Source organism: Delphinus delphis, chromosome 14 (assembly GCF_949987515.2).
Source record: "Delphinus delphis chromosome 14, mDelDel1.2, whole genome shotgun sequence".
In the NCBI taxonomy this organism is placed as follows: domain Eukaryota; kingdom Metazoa; phylum Chordata; class Mammalia; order Artiodactyla; family Delphinidae; genus Delphinus; species Delphinus delphis.
This window is the reverse complement of record NC_082696.1, coordinates 59,553,989-59,569,771: the sequence shown is the minus strand read 5'-3', so window position 1 is coordinate 59,569,771 and position 15,783 is coordinate 59,553,989. Positions and strand designations below refer to the sequence as shown.

General features: G+C 36.7%; 1 long non-coding RNA gene and 1 pseudogene across 1 annotated transcript in view; both read left to right on the top strand.

Moving 5' to 3' along the window:
- Nucleotides 1-15,783, top strand: part of LOC132437343 (uncharacterized) — a 298,528-nt gene that overhangs the window by 241,251 nt on the left and 41,494 nt on the right. The window lies entirely within an intron of this gene.
- LOC132437341 (peptidyl-prolyl cis-trans isomerase E-like) lies at nucleotides 11,926-12,819 on the top strand (annotated as a pseudogene).

The following is a 15,783-nucleotide window of genomic DNA, read 5'->3' as shown; positions in this document are numbered from 1 at the left end:
CTTTGTGTATTGGATGCTAGCTTTCATATTTAAATTGCATTCATACTTGATCTTCTGGCCAAAGCAGCAGGAGACCAGTTAAAAAAATCTATTGCTCTTAATTTAAAGGCAGCGATTAAAGGAGAGTCAGAGCTTTGAAACTGTTGTGAGTATTCTACTCGAGAAAATAAACACTAATTGAAAGGACTAATCAAAAGCTCATCATCCTGAAGGGCACTTGGATGATTCACAAGTGGGCAGCTTAGGTAGACAAGGTGGTCTTATGAGGACCTCGTCATTCTAAGTACTGGGGGACCTTAAGCTATGCATTAGATGAGTCCCCATGATGAGTGACTGCATATGATGAGAAAATATATCTGCCATTAACTTCCTTCATAATTTTGCAGATAGTTTATAGAAATAATTCATCTTTAATCAGTAATAGAAAACGTATATATTGTAACATTTCCTTCAAGAAAATCTTTCTTTTGCCAATCTGCAGTATATGTGCATTTAATTCTATCACACAATCTCTACAAATATTTGGGCAAATAAGTAATGGTTTCCAATAAAGTGGTGCTCTTTGAAAACAGATAAATAATTAAACACTGTCCTCTTTATTGCACTCACATAGGAGTTTTTCCTTCTCTAGTAGAGATGCCTTCATGGCTTAAACCATTACCCCAGGGGCCTAACAAAAATTCAGAGATGAAAAAGCCATTTGAAGATTTTTTTTTCAGATAATTCTAGATGATTCAGACAATTTCCTAAGCAGCAAAACTTTCTGTAAATGGAATTTTCCCCTTACCAGACTATAAATCAATACTTGTTGGCTCTAATGATGAATTGGTGATAAAGGAATTCTAACAACTGTTATCTGATGAGAAGATCGCTGTTGGGTTGATAGTGGGGAATGGGGGTTTACTGATTATTTGGGAAGCTTGTTTCTGAGATTGCTGCCATCAATGGAATTTTGTTGGTCATTACCAATGCACGTGTGCAAAACCAGGTAAATTGAGCAAGGCTGGAATGCATTTGAGCTATATAGTCCAAACAGTATGATATGGATGTTTTAAAAGTATGAAAAAATTCATAATCAGTGTGCATATAAATGTTGCAAAATTTGGTGACAGGAAGAATTCAGTTTCCTTCACTGAGTGCTAAATCATTCATTTATAGCTGCTTCCATGTTGCCTTCTGTTTTGGCACTCACATTTGCCTTTTCACTATTATCATATTGAATTCAATATGAGGATACAACTTTGTTAGTTTTGTCAAATTTGAAAATAAGTAGGCCATTATAATTTACAAAAGGTGTTGCTACACTCTGATCCTTAATAGGAAAGGAGTCCAAAGAGTGGGGATTCATCTTCAAATCTCATTACGGTAAACTTTACTCAAATTCTTTCATTTTATCAAAATTTTGTTATTTTGTTTTTTTGTTTTTTTGGCTACACCACTGGGCTTGTGGGATCTTAGTTCCCAACCAGGGATTGAACCCAGGCCCTAGGCAGTGAGAGCTCGTAGTCCTAACCACTGGACTGCTAGGGAATTCCCTCATTTTATCACATTCTTTATAATGAGTTCTAAGCTGGGTATGGAATTGTCGCCATTATATATCTTGTGGAAATATATCTCATAAGGTTTTCTGACCAAGAACCATTATTTCCAGTTTCCGTATCTATCAGGAGGGAGGTGGACACCTTCTAACTCTCTACCACTAGTACATGATGTTTGTTCTATGACCTCCTGTCCCCATGGCTCCCAACGAGCACATTGCATAGCAGTGGAATTGATTAAAGGATGTAGTGTTGGGACACCAACATTATTTAAACAGAGCTTTAGAAAAGCCCTTCCAAGATTGCCATGACATTATTATAAACTCATCTATTAAACTGGACTATATGAAGCTGCTATTTTGTGGATAAAAAAGAATACTTTATTATCCAATTGACACACTTTTGAGAGAGAAAGGAGGAACTATTAATAATTAAGATAGGTATAACTGATACTGTCCAGGCAAAGCAGAATATATGGTCACCCAGTAATAACAGTACCTACTCTTCAGGGTTCTTGTGAAGTTTCAATGACAAAATGTATGTAAAACAGCTGTCATGTGGGAAACATTAAATAAGTGGTATCTGTTTATATTGGTATTTTTTATACTTTCTACTTTGGCCAACAAAGCAATGAAATCATAGTGACTTGTTTATTCTCTTTTTCTTTTACTAGCTGATACTACCTCTAGCAATGAGAGGAAAAAGAACTTTATTTAGTTATTTCTACCGTAGTGATTCTCCACCAAAATAAGGGAAATCTGTTTTAAAATTTAAAAAATACCAGATACCCGATCCTGCCTTCTCCACACACCCATCTCCCTAGCTTGATAGTTACTTCCACCAGAAGCTGCTTATACTGAGTGGACTATGTCACAGCTCTTAGGCTTACTGGGGCAGAAAAAAATTGAGAATAACTAATTTATTTGATTAATAATTTCTTGAAAGCAGTGATTTTTCTATTACTTATTCCCTGTGCTTACCATAGTAGCCAGCACATAGTAGGAACTACTACTATCAATATCAACATCAATATAATATAATATCAATAAACATTTGTTCAATTAATGAAAGTATGAGTAAATGGATCTTAGCAGCTAAAAATCAACATTATGAGGCAGTGGCCTCTAGTATTACTGTGCAACCAATGCCCCACTGTGATAGGGAACTTTCCTAAGCTCCAGCTAGAACTTGTAGGGTCGTAGGATCAAGGAATTCAGGGATTTCTTAGCTGCAGTTGGTGCCAAGTCTGGAACTGTTGGCTACTTAGATTAATTTTCTGATTTAATTGATTGTAAAAGAAAAAAAATTCTATAAGATAATCTGCCAATTATCTCAATAAGGCTTTCTACTACATATCCAGCAAATTTGATACATGGAAGTGTCATGTGCAGGTTTAAGTGCTGCCATGTGATATCGACATTGTTTATTAGTATTCAGCATCTTTGTTGGAGTATTACTGAGAATTGTATACAGATATATTTGTTTTATATATGAGAATGGGAAACAGTAATTGTGTGTATCATTTCCAAGTACAGAATTCTAAAGGCCTCGTATTAACCCAGTCATCCTGGCACTTGCTGTCACTTTATAGCTGGACTTGGGACACTGTGCAGGTACACTTGTCTTTTTCTCTCTATCATCCTTCATGTTGTTTAAGTGCAGGTTAGTTAAAATGGACTTCGCAGGTAACCTCTATTAATAGGATTAACGATTTTAATACCAGAGAAAATGTGTGTCGCATCATTTGCAACCTTTTCCCCCTTTAGGGATTGCATGTTGTTTTAGTCCATGCAGATCAGTGCACAGCTGGTACTATTGCTTTTATTTCTGAGTTTCTCTTCTAAACCCTAGAGTCAGCAGCCCCATGCCTGGGGATGGAGAAAGAGTTGATAGAAAGCATCACCCTAAAACTGTTCAGACCTGGGGGCCCCTTCTTCACCCCACCAAATTTGGTTCCTTCCCAATGGATAAACCACCTATCATGTGTGAGGGTCTAAGTTGCTACCGTTGAAGCAGGGAGGTTGGTAAAAGCCTATGCCTGTGTGCTGGGTGGGGATTAGAGCAGGGTGCTCAAAACATTCATGGGTGGGCACCTATGGCACCTGGATCTCAGAACTACATGGCAGGGAGGATATAGAAAAGATAAGTGTTAGGCCTCACTCATTCCTGAGCTCTAGCCGAATCAGAGACTAATAGGATATTGGTAACTGCCTCCCTGAGCCAAAGAAACAAGAAAGGCTCTTTGTGTTCATGGTTCTTTCTTTCCCTCACTGTCATGTGTAAAACCTACCCAACTTGTTAGTTCTTAGAAGAAAGAGAGACTGGAAATTCACCTTTTTAGATTTATCAAATAAATTATGATGGATATTAATTAACATAAAAAATTTTCTCCAACTTCAGCTTCTTGTACTAAGAAACTGAGTTAACAAAATCAATTTAAATATTTCTATTTAAAAATTTTGACATTCATGTTTATGCTATGAAAATGGTGTAGCACAGGAAAACATAGTCAAGATGTCATAAGCATATCAATGGGAAGGTTTACATGGGATGAATGAAAACCAACAGTACTATGGAACTGATAAAATTTAGCAACACTTAAGGTCAGTTAGTGAATCTGTGCTCAGTGAAAGCTCTTATGAGGGAATGGGTGGGTATCATAGATGACTGATCAAGATTTGTGCATTTTTTTCTGGCGTGGACCATCTTTTCCCAAGTGCCGAGGAATCAGTGCTGTCTTCGTAGAGTTGGAATAATATGGTGCACTCATTTTACACTGAAAAATTTTTGCTTAGGCAGAAATAGTAATAGTATAACATATCACCGAATTAATCATCCACAGTAGTTTATATTGTTAAAGACAGTTCAGTGTACAAGCCACCAGAGTTATAGAAAAGCCAATACTGCATATTGTATACTGTTATTAATCCCTCTGTTTGACTTCGGGACCAAAGCAAAGAAATACCTCTAAGGCCATGTGGATTCTAATTTCTGCTTCAGTTCCCTACATCCTTTGACACTAGCCATTTTACTTCTCTCCATTTCATTGTGCACTTCTATAAGATTAGGAAGCAATATTAGATAATTGCAAAGCAAACATAAACGATTGCATTCATGTTAAATCATCTTTTAGAAGTGTGTGAACAAGATTAATACTAATTTAAACATTTGATCAATAAAAAACGATGAATGCTATTTTCTATTGTTTTGTGCATTGTTACAAGTAAAGGGCAATTACATGCCAAGAATAGTAGAAAAAAATATGACTGTGTTAGACATATTCCTGGTTTGAGCAGTGAGATTTCTTATTAAGGAAAGATATTAGAATGCTTTATGAAGTTTATGAACTTGTAATTTGCTCCTGTAATTAGATGAGACTCTGTCAGACCCATCCTTCTACAATTTCATAATTGAGGGGCTTCTGCCTGCAATAGAGTGTTGAATCAGATATACATATGCTTAATGTACTAACTGTTTTAAAGATTAGCCATGGCTTATGCAAAATGAGAACAATCCTTAGAACATTTTAAAGGCTTCCTGCCACAAATTGCTTTTGCAATTTTCATTTCATTTTTAGCTACAAAGTTAAGGCATCTTTAGTTATTTTTATTTTAAATTGCTCCTGCTGTTGTTCTCCTCCTAGGAAGTAGCCACTATTCTTTTTCCTTTCTCCTGGCCATTGTAATCTTTCTTACATGAATAAAAACAAAGTGGTTTATTTTAAAAAAGAGTTTTTAAATCCTCCCTTGCAGTTGTGGGGAAAATGACTTACCATTATCAAATTGAAAAAGGGATAATGTGGTGCAGTGACAAGTGAGTTTTATCAATGAGTGTTTTCCTTGGTGTTCTGGTTTTCCAGAAACTTTTTCTGCTGCATCCTTTAACATCTGTGCTGCAAAAGTTGATTCTGAAAACAAAGTAGATGTGGAAAGTCAGGTGATTGATCAGGCAAAAATTAAAAGTGGGAAGCGGTGGCATAATCTCTTATTTTTTGGCCACAGGAGTCCTGATACAAATTAATTGTTTCTGTGATTCTTAGACCTTCATCAGTCAGATGTAAATTATACCATGCATGATTGGCTGCCTTTCCACTTTCGAGTTTCCCATAGAGAGCTGTTGGCCGCCAACTGCTACAGAGGCACAGTGGAGCAGCATCCTGTCCTTGGCCGCTCTGGGACAACAAACAGAGCAATGGAGCTGACTTGCAACCACGATACCATGCCTGAGGATGCAGCCTGCACCCCTCCAGATTAATTTTTGTTTAGGGCACCAGAGACATTTTTTCATACCAGGTATAATGTTGTCAAACCTTGTGTGGCCAAGGTTTGATCTTTAAACATGGTTTCAGATCAATTTAAGAAGGATGCTAGAGCACAGAGCACCTAGCAGACAGCAAGATTGAACGTGAAATTAATCTCAAGATTGATTAGGGAAAAACAGTATAGATGCCCTCAGAACCAGGTTTCCTAAGATACTTTATGCACCTTTAGAGGCAGCAGTAATAATAATAGCTGAAACTTAATTAAAGTAGCATAAAAGACCTCAGCAAGGAGACCTTGTGACCACATTTGTAGCTGAGTACTGAATTTAGCCTCAAGAAATATGAGATCTACTTTTCATCTCACAGCAATTTACCATTTCAAAAAACTCGTATTAAGGAGGTGATTAGAAGCTGCAGAGTTGCCTTACTCCATATGTAAAGAAAGAAGGGTTTGAAAATGTAGAAGGGCACCTTTTCAAAGAAACATCACAATTAAAATTTAAACATATATTGGGAAATGAGAAAATTGGAATGACCTGGTTACATGAAATGTAGATTTTTCATCTTAAAGCATTCATTCAGATCTTCTTAGACTTGTCTTCACTGTAAATTATTTGTGTTTCAAATTATACACACACACACACACACACACACACACACACACACATATATATATATATATATATACATATATATAGCAAATGGTATTTGAAGAAGAAAGTGAATTGGCCCTCAGGGGCCCTTGGAATCAAGGACTAAGATTTCCTGGATTCAGATCTTGGCTTGGCCCCCGTGTGACTTTGACAAATTACTTAACCTCTTCAGTCTTTGGTTTGTTTATCTATAAAATGGACATAATAATAGTTTATATCTCAGTAGACTGTGCAGAATAAACGAGGTAATTTATTTCTAACAGTGCCTGATGCTTAGTAAATGTCAAATGCATGTTATCATTATTATTATTTTATATGTATTATCTCTACCTCATTTAAACCATTAAAAAAGTAAAAATTTCCCTTCTAAGAAATCATTTATTAATTGAAACATGAATACTTTCTTAGATAGGAATACCTTGTAGGTTTCTAGGAACACAATAACTATAAAATACAATTTCTGCTTCTGTAACTTATATCCAATTGCTATCGAGGGGTTCCTCTCTGATCATATTTTCAACTCTCATTTATGGTTAATAATGTTTATTTCACAGTGTTGGAGAATTATAGAAATAAATATTTGAATGAGATGACATTTGTGAAAGTAGTGAATGTTGGTTCACAGTAGGTTCTAAATAAATATTAGCCTTTTAGATACACAGCTGCCTTCTGTATAGGGAAGGGAACCAATGTTTAATGTTCCAAACAAAAAAACCCTATCTTTTACCATACCACTGAAGCTTGATATACTCCCATAAACCATACAAGAATTTCTTTTTTTAAAAATTTTTTTTTGCGGTATGTGGGCCTCTCACTGTTGTGGCCTATCCCGTTGCAGAGCACAGGCTCCGGACGCGCAGGCTCAACGACCATGGCTCACAGGCCTAGCCGCTCTGTGGCATGTGGGATCTTCCAGGACCGGGGCACGAACCCATGTCCCCTGCATTGGCAGGCGGACTCTCAAACACTGTGCCACCAGGGAAGCCCAAGAATTTCTTTTTTAAACTTTTCTTTTTTGACCATGACCATTCTCTCCCAAGCACTTTGTGGTCACTACTTGAAGATGCCTGAGTGGTGGTATCCACTATGGTCTCTTACTGGGACCTTACAATGTGTCATTGGAGACAAGTGGACTCTGAGAAAGGCAGTAGAGTATGTAAAATGCCTCCTGGGTGCATAGGAAATCTTGCTATTATTGGCTGGTTGTTGGGAAGCAAGCACTCATGTTGAGAAATCTCACTTGGCAAGGTACTGCAGGTGGCTTCTTAGAGCTGATGGCAGCCTCCAACTGACAGCCAACAAGAAAATGAAACTCTCAGTACTACAACTGCAGGGAACTGAATGCTGCCCCAAACCATGTAATCAGGGAAGGAGATTCTTCTCCAGACTAGTTTTCAGATGAGAACACAGGCTTGGCCAACATCCTGTGAGACTGAACAGAGGACTCGGTTAAGCCATTCCCAGACTGTAGACCCCCAGAAATTGTGAGATAATAAATGTGGTTTTTTAAAAAGCCAATAAGTTTGTGGTAATTTGTCATATAGCAATAGATAAGCAATACAGATTTTTTTCTCATTTAATCTTAAGGCAGAGACTTTGCTTCAAAGGAAAGTGGCTTTTAATTTAGCACGAAAGATTTATTAGATTGAAAATTTCCAAGGTATACCAGGCACATATACAACTATAGAAAACACACCTGCTTCAGTATCTATACCTAAAAAGATGAGTTTGAATCCTCACTCTGCCACTATTTGGTAGATATATTCTCTCTGAGCCTCAATTTCACTGCCTATAAAATGGTAAAAATACCGTCTATTTTTTTAGGATTATTCTAAGGATGGCCTGAGTTAGCCAACAAAAAATGTTTAGCATAGTACAAAGTTAATATCAGATGCTCAGTAAATGATGACTGTTTTATTAATAGTATATGGAGACTATCCTGTATTCTTAGGTTTTGTAGAATGCCAGTACATATGGGGAATCAAGGGGTAGATGTGAAAGCAGTAGCCACTGAATACATTCTTACAGTTTTTTGATCATGAAGACTTTTTGCTTTATGATGAAGAGATTTGATCCATTGATGTTTAATATAATGAGACACCATGTGATTATTTAAAAGATTGGTTTTTAAATAAAACCACGAAGAGGGTATTATCTGTTAAGGAAACTTTACTGTGTGAAAATCAAAGTCATGGATTATCAATAGAAGAAAAAAAGACAAAATGGTTAATACCTATTCACAATATTCATCAAAAACTTAACATTTTTTTTTTTGAAGGACTCATCTGCTCTTTCCCTTCTATACCAGACACTTCTTCAGATCAACAGAGAAACTGTTACAAGAAATTCTGACTCTTTTTCTTTCACAAATAATGCAGCAAAACTTTTGTACATTGTACTTTTGAGATGCCAAGATATTTGGTTTTCACTTTATTGCTGAAATAAGCATTTTATACGTCTTTAAATGGCTTTTTCTTTAGATTGCAATATAACTAATTAAAGGTCCTTTTAGGAACTAAGATAAAAAATATGTTAATCATAGCAGCCAATAAAATATCTATTCAGTTACTTATTCATTTACTCATCAACACTGTTGAGTATCTTCCTCCTGCCGCATACTGTCCCAGGTACTAGGAATGTGGTGGTAAAATACTCTAAACCATAACTTGTACCAATGTCACAGAATTTAAGCATTTTGATATCAACAGTAGTGCAGGCAAGATGAAGGGCCTTTGACTGGCTTACAAAAAGCACTAAGATGTGACATGAAGCCATCTTGTTGTTGGCTTCATTTTATATATTTCCTGAAAGTCAAAGCCATGCAGGGTAGCATAGTAAAATATAAACAAATGGCAGCATACAAATAAATACATACACACATATTTAATTGAGAGTAACAACTAGATTTTATTAATCAAGATTTTGCTGTAAAACCTGTTGGTTCTTTCCCATTTCCAAATAGTTGCGAAGCAAATAAATGTTAGCCATCCATGCATGATGTCATGATAATCAGTCTTTAAGTTCTGCTTGTTTTTGGTCCTTAGGCATATGAACCTATTTAATTTTCAGAGTTAAGGTTACAAGAAAGGTGTACATTTTATGTAAATATACATAAAATGTACATTTACTGCATATTGGTATGTAAGTATATATGAGTGGAAACAGAGATGCATCACACATATTTCTACAGAGCAGATGGCCGCAGGGGTAATTGGATTCAAAAGGACTGAAGGACTTTATAATAGGTTGTATATTCTCAAAATTATCTACTGCCCTTTCCAACTGGCCCCTCCCTGCTAGAGAATTATACTTTTCTATCCCATTGATGTCAGGCTTAGCATGAGATTGGCTTTGGTCGATGTATTGTGTTGAAAATGATGTGAATCACTTCCTTCCTAACGAAAGCTTTAAGAGCCATTTTGCAGCTGTGTATTACTCTTTTCCCTCTAAGTGAGACCACATGTTTCAATTAGCAGTTGTTCCTTCAGTGTGGGTTCTTCAATGAAGAAGATATTGAGCAGAGCTGTAGCCAACCCACAAATGATAATGTGAGCAAAAATAAACATTTGTTGTTTTAAGTTATTGAAATTTGGGCTTTTTTTGTTACTTCAGCATAATTTAGTCTAAGCTAGAGTTTACAGACAACTACAATAGCTGAAATTGAATAGTTTCTGTGGGCCAAGAACAATATCTGTTAATTTCAAATTTGTCTCACATGATCTTCACAATAACTCCATGGGGTAGAAATGATCATATTCCCATTAACAACTGAGAAAACTGCAGCTCATCAAATTAGCTCAGGGCTGACTAATAAGATATATGGAATATGAATAAGAGTAAGTCTGGCTAATTTCTAAGTTTCACCCACAGAGTCCTGTCTCATGGAACTTTAGAATTAGATTTCATACAGTGCAATATGTTCATTTTACAAAAGAGTCATCTCAGGTCCTCAGTTGTCTACTACCTAGATATAAAGCTGAAACTTAAACCATTAATCTCTATGAGCTAGAAATCAAACCTATAATCTCTCAGTCTAGTACTCCTGTGTGTGTGTGTATCTACATATACATATGTAAAATTATACCTTTGTAAATATGGAATATAGGGTACATATATATTTATATGTCTTTTTGATATTAGAACGATAAACCTTTAGATTAAGAATTAATTCATAACATGTATTTTTACCAATATGATAGTGTAGTACCTAAATAAACAATGAAAATATTTTTGAGTTATTATTTTATATCCTATAGATATAGAATAATTTTGATTTATATTTTGTGGACTCTTGGTTATGATATAGTGTCACCTACTATGATTTTCCTTTTACTTGGAGTATAAAAATATAAATAGGATTATCCTATTTCTTAAGAAGACTTGAAATTTGATATTTTATTTCTTGCTTACTTTGTCATTATAATAGGACATTTGCTCTTTTTTCATCCAGTTAAAAACATGATTACATCGTATTTAGAGAAATAGTTTAGCTTTATTAAATGAAATATATAAATCCAGTTTTTCTATGTTAGAAATCTACTTAAAAAGAAAAGTTAAAAAATTCCATTTATAAAATATTGCATTAGTAAACCATGTAAATATATAAATGTGCCATAAAGCCTATTAATAGGCATTTTGTTTACATATTTTTATCTCAATTATCTATGCCCACAGGACTCATTCAATCAATTTTTCACTAAGTAGTTTTCAAAATATAATTACTCTTATGGGTAGGACTATGAACAGCAGTGTCATTTACACTATAGTTCACTAATTGCACTTCAAAGCCATTATAATGAATTATACCAGTACATTCTTCAAGAAGATCAGTTAATGCTAATCATTTGTATCACATATATCACTTAGAAGAGATTCATCCATAAAAGTCTTTCCTTTATAGCCTCATTTCTTTTTAATTCTCTTGTAATGCAAGTTATAGCTGTAAATATATACAGCATGTGTTTTCTTAACCTGCTGATCTGTGGACTTTGATTCTAAGTACTGAAATCTAGAGACAAATAATATTTTATGGTAGGAGCAAAATTATTTACTTTGAGATCCTATGTAATAATTATTCTTACATAATTAAATAATTGCTATTTATAGTGATCTGTATTTGGATCAAATTTTAAGAGCTTAAATAAAATTTCATTTCTCCTAAATTTTTTTTTATCATTCTCTTCAGTGTTCCCCGACTATATTTTTACATTTTTCCTATGTTCAAGAAAGCTGGTATTTAATGTGTCTCTTAGTTAAAAATAAGTGACAAGAAGTTTTTTGTTTTTAAACCTACATATAATGGGAAGATTTTACAAATAATGAAGGCATACACTAGATTATAAGCATGCTGTTTTATCATAAAATAATTATAAAATAATTTTGTAGACCCACTATCATGACAGAAGATGACATAAATACATTGACAAAACTGTCAAAAACCTCCTTTAAAATATTACTCCTTGGTGAGAGCAAGATGGCCACTACCAAGCGAGTGTTGCGGACTTGCAGAGGAGGTGGATGACAAAGTTCTTCATGCTGCTTTTATCCCTTTTGGAGACAGCACAGATATCCAGATTCCCCTGGATTAGGAAACAGAAAAGCACCGAGGATTTGCTTTTGTTGCATTTGAGTTGGCAGAGGATGCTGCAGCAGCTGTAGACAGCATGAATGAACCTGAGCTGTTTATATGGACAATTCGTGTCAATTTGGCAAAACCCATAAGGATTAAGGAAGGCTCTTCCAGACCAGTTTGGTCCGAGGATGGCTGGTTGAAGAAGTTTTCTGGGAAGACTCTTGAGGAGAATAAAGAAGAAGGGACAGAGCCTCCCAAAGTGGAAACCCAGGAGGGAGAGCCCGCTGTAAAAAAAGCCCAGTCAAACCCTCAGGTGTACATGGACATCAAGACTGAGAACAAGCCAGCAGGCTGAATCCAGATGCTCCTGGGTTCAGGCGTCGTTCCCATGACAGCAGAGAATTTCCACTGCCCGTGCACCCACGAGAAGGGCTTTGGCTTCAAGGGCAGCAGCTTCCACCATATCATCCCCCAGTTCATGTGCCAGGGCTGCGATTTCACCAACCACAAGGGCACTGGGGCAAGTCCACCTACGGGAGGAAGTTTGACGATGAAAACTTTATTCTCAAACACACGGGACCAGGCCTGCTCTCCATGGCCAACTCAGGCCCAAACACCAACGGTTCCCAGTTCTTCCTGACATGTGACAAGATGGATTGGCTGGACGGCAAGCACGTGGTATTTGGGGAGGTCACGGAAGGCCTGGACGTCTTGTGGCCGATTGAGGCCCAGGGCAGCAAGGACGGGAAATCCAAGCAGAAAGTCATCATCTCAGACTGTGGGGAGTACATGTGAGAGGGCAGCTGTCAGCCCAGGGAACCAGCACTCAAGGTGTCCCATTTGCAGCAAGCAGGGCTTTGTGTCCTGGCCCTTCCTCGGGGTCAGCATGGGGCAGCTCCTCTGCAGGCATGGCCTGGGCCTCCTCTGGCTCTTCCCCAAGTGTGGCCATGGGCTCGGGTGCCGCCCTCCCCACCGTGGACGGCCGTGCATGGCCTTTCCAGGCCAGGGCCTCTCCTGGGTCCACCAATGTGACTCCTAGACGTTTTCCTTGGTAAAATAAATTATAGTTTTTGTAAAAAAAGAAAATATATACTACTCCTTTCTAAAATTTACCTATTAAGTGGTGTTTCTGTAACTGTTATGGAAATTGAGAAAGATTCTTATGGGAATTCTTTTTGTTATTGTCACATATATTATATGAAAAGGTAAGTATAATCTGAACACTGCAGAAGCTGATTCATTATGAAGTATTGATTTTCTATTCAAAACAATATTTTTTACAAATAATATAATTTCCTCTTAAGGAAAGAAAATTTATGTTGTCTGTTGTCATAATTTGAATTTCTGACCTCATCTTGTAAAATCAGGAGTAGAAGATAAAAAAAAGATGGCTTTGGTGAGACTTTATGAGAGAGAGTGAAAGCTGACAATAATATATGGCTGATACTGTATAAAGTTCAGATTCCATACAAGATCGTATTTAATCCTCCGCCAAATAATGCTACTGTCCCCATTTTGTATATAGTGAAACAGGCTCAGAGAAGCAACTTGCCCATTATAACACAGTTGTAAGAGATAGCAGTGGGCTTTAAAACCATTAGCCCTACACCAGAATTGTAATCTCTGTGTTATACTGAATTTTGGTGATGTGGCTATAGCAGGTTATAGTACAAAGCCTACTTTCAAAACTCCATTTTGCTGTACGGAGTTTTACCAATATACAAACTCATGTGTTTGTGTTTGCCTGATATTTGTTACACTTATACAGAGGGAATGGACCAACTTTATTGACTCTTATAAACACCCAGAACTAAGAAAATATTTAGCAGTGCTGTCTCTAAATATCTCATCATTTTAAGAAAAATGAACACCTTAAAGTGTTACTTTCCAGTTGGTATGCTTAATCATACAGTGAAATCTCACTTTAAAATATATCAAATGTGGATTTAAACCAGATTAGTTTCCCCCAAATACCTTATCCTAGTTAAAGCCCAGGAGTAGATCTTCTGTCTCCCAATGCCAGCATTGTATTTCATTCCTTTGCATTTCTGTTGCTACTACCTTATTTTTTTTAAAAAATATTGGGATTTAGGATATATGTTGGGTTGTTTTGTTTTAGTTTTGTTAGAAATTCAGAGAAAGAACTATTTTATTCAGCATTCAAATGGAATGCTGGGCATAGAAGTCAGGATTTCAATTTCCAAAAATACAGTGACAGGCAATAGGTTTACCCTTTCATCTTAACCTAAAAATTGGACAAAATACATGAAACAATGGTTTTCAAATTTTGGACAACAGGCAGCACAGGATAATGATTTTTTTTTTTTTTTTTTTTGGCTGCATTGGGTCTTCATTGCTGTGCCTGGGCTTTCTCTAGTTGTGGAGAGCAGGGGCTACTCTTCGTTGCAGTGCAGGGGCTTCTCATTACGGTGGCTTCTCTTGTTGTGGAGCATGGGCTCTAGGCACGTAGACTTCAGTAGTTGTGGCACGCAGGTTCAGTAGTTGTGGCACGCAGGTTCAGTAGTTGTGGCTCGCAGGCTCTAGAGTCTCAGTAGTTGTGGCTCACGGACTTAGTTGCTCCATGGCATGTGGGATCTTCCCGGACCAGGGCTCGAACCCATGTCCCCTGCATTGGCAGGTGGATTCTTAACCACTGTGCCACCAGGGAAGCTCCAGGTTAATGATTCTTGAGAGAAGGGAAACATTGAAGAGAACCCTGTGATTTTCCCAGCTTATTGATTGGAGGCCATTTTCAGGATGCAGACCAGGTAAGGTCAATCCAAACAGAACCTGCTTGTCTTGCTGAGTTGAGGAGACAGCTCAGCAAGAGTTGGGGAGCCCAAGACAGCCAGAAATAGTTGGGCAAAATACAACAGAGGAGGAAATGTACTGAGAGATCCCCCTCAGTCTTTGGTGGGTACTGATCTATGCAGGTAGGTAAGAATACTACCTGAAACCAGAGAAGGAACCACTAGGAAGGAGCAGGCAGAACAATCTTGAGAGCTCACATAAGTCTGGGAACAGTTTTGCATCTCTTACAGCCTGAATGGAAAGAACCCTAACATGTGAGGCGTTGAGTAGAGTCCTCACAATGGTATGGCCTTAATAGTGGATCCAAATTGGCCCTAAACTAATGGCTTCCCAGAACCCATACTAAACAAAGCTGAAAAGCAAGACTCAAAGAATCAAACTGATTCTAAACAATTTAATTGTGTCCTAGAACAAAGCTCAACTATATTTAAAGGAATACAGTAAAATCGAGAGCCCAGAAAAGTAAAAAGTAACATGTCTCACTTCTAGTGGAAAATTATCAAGCATGCAAAGAAATAGGTAATGATGACCTATAACTGGGAGAAAATTAACCAACAGAAACAGACTGAGAAATGATAGAGATGGTAAAATTAGCAGACAAGGGTTTTAAAACAGTTATTATAAATAAAATCTATATGTTTAAAAAGGGAAAGAAAAGCATGAACATGACAAGTAGAGAAAAGGATGATATAAAAAAGACCCAAACTTCTAGATGAAAAATATAACATCTGAAATGAAAAACACTCTGGCAGGAATTAACAGTAGATTAGACACTAGAGAAGAAAGATCTATTGCTTGAAAACACAGCAATACAAGCCATCTAAAGTGAAACACAGAGAGGAAAAAGACTGAAAAAAAGAGCAGAATATTAATGACAAAAGGGGCAATGATACCATGTAGTCTAATATACATGTAATTGGACTCTCCAAAATAGATGATAGAGCTCAA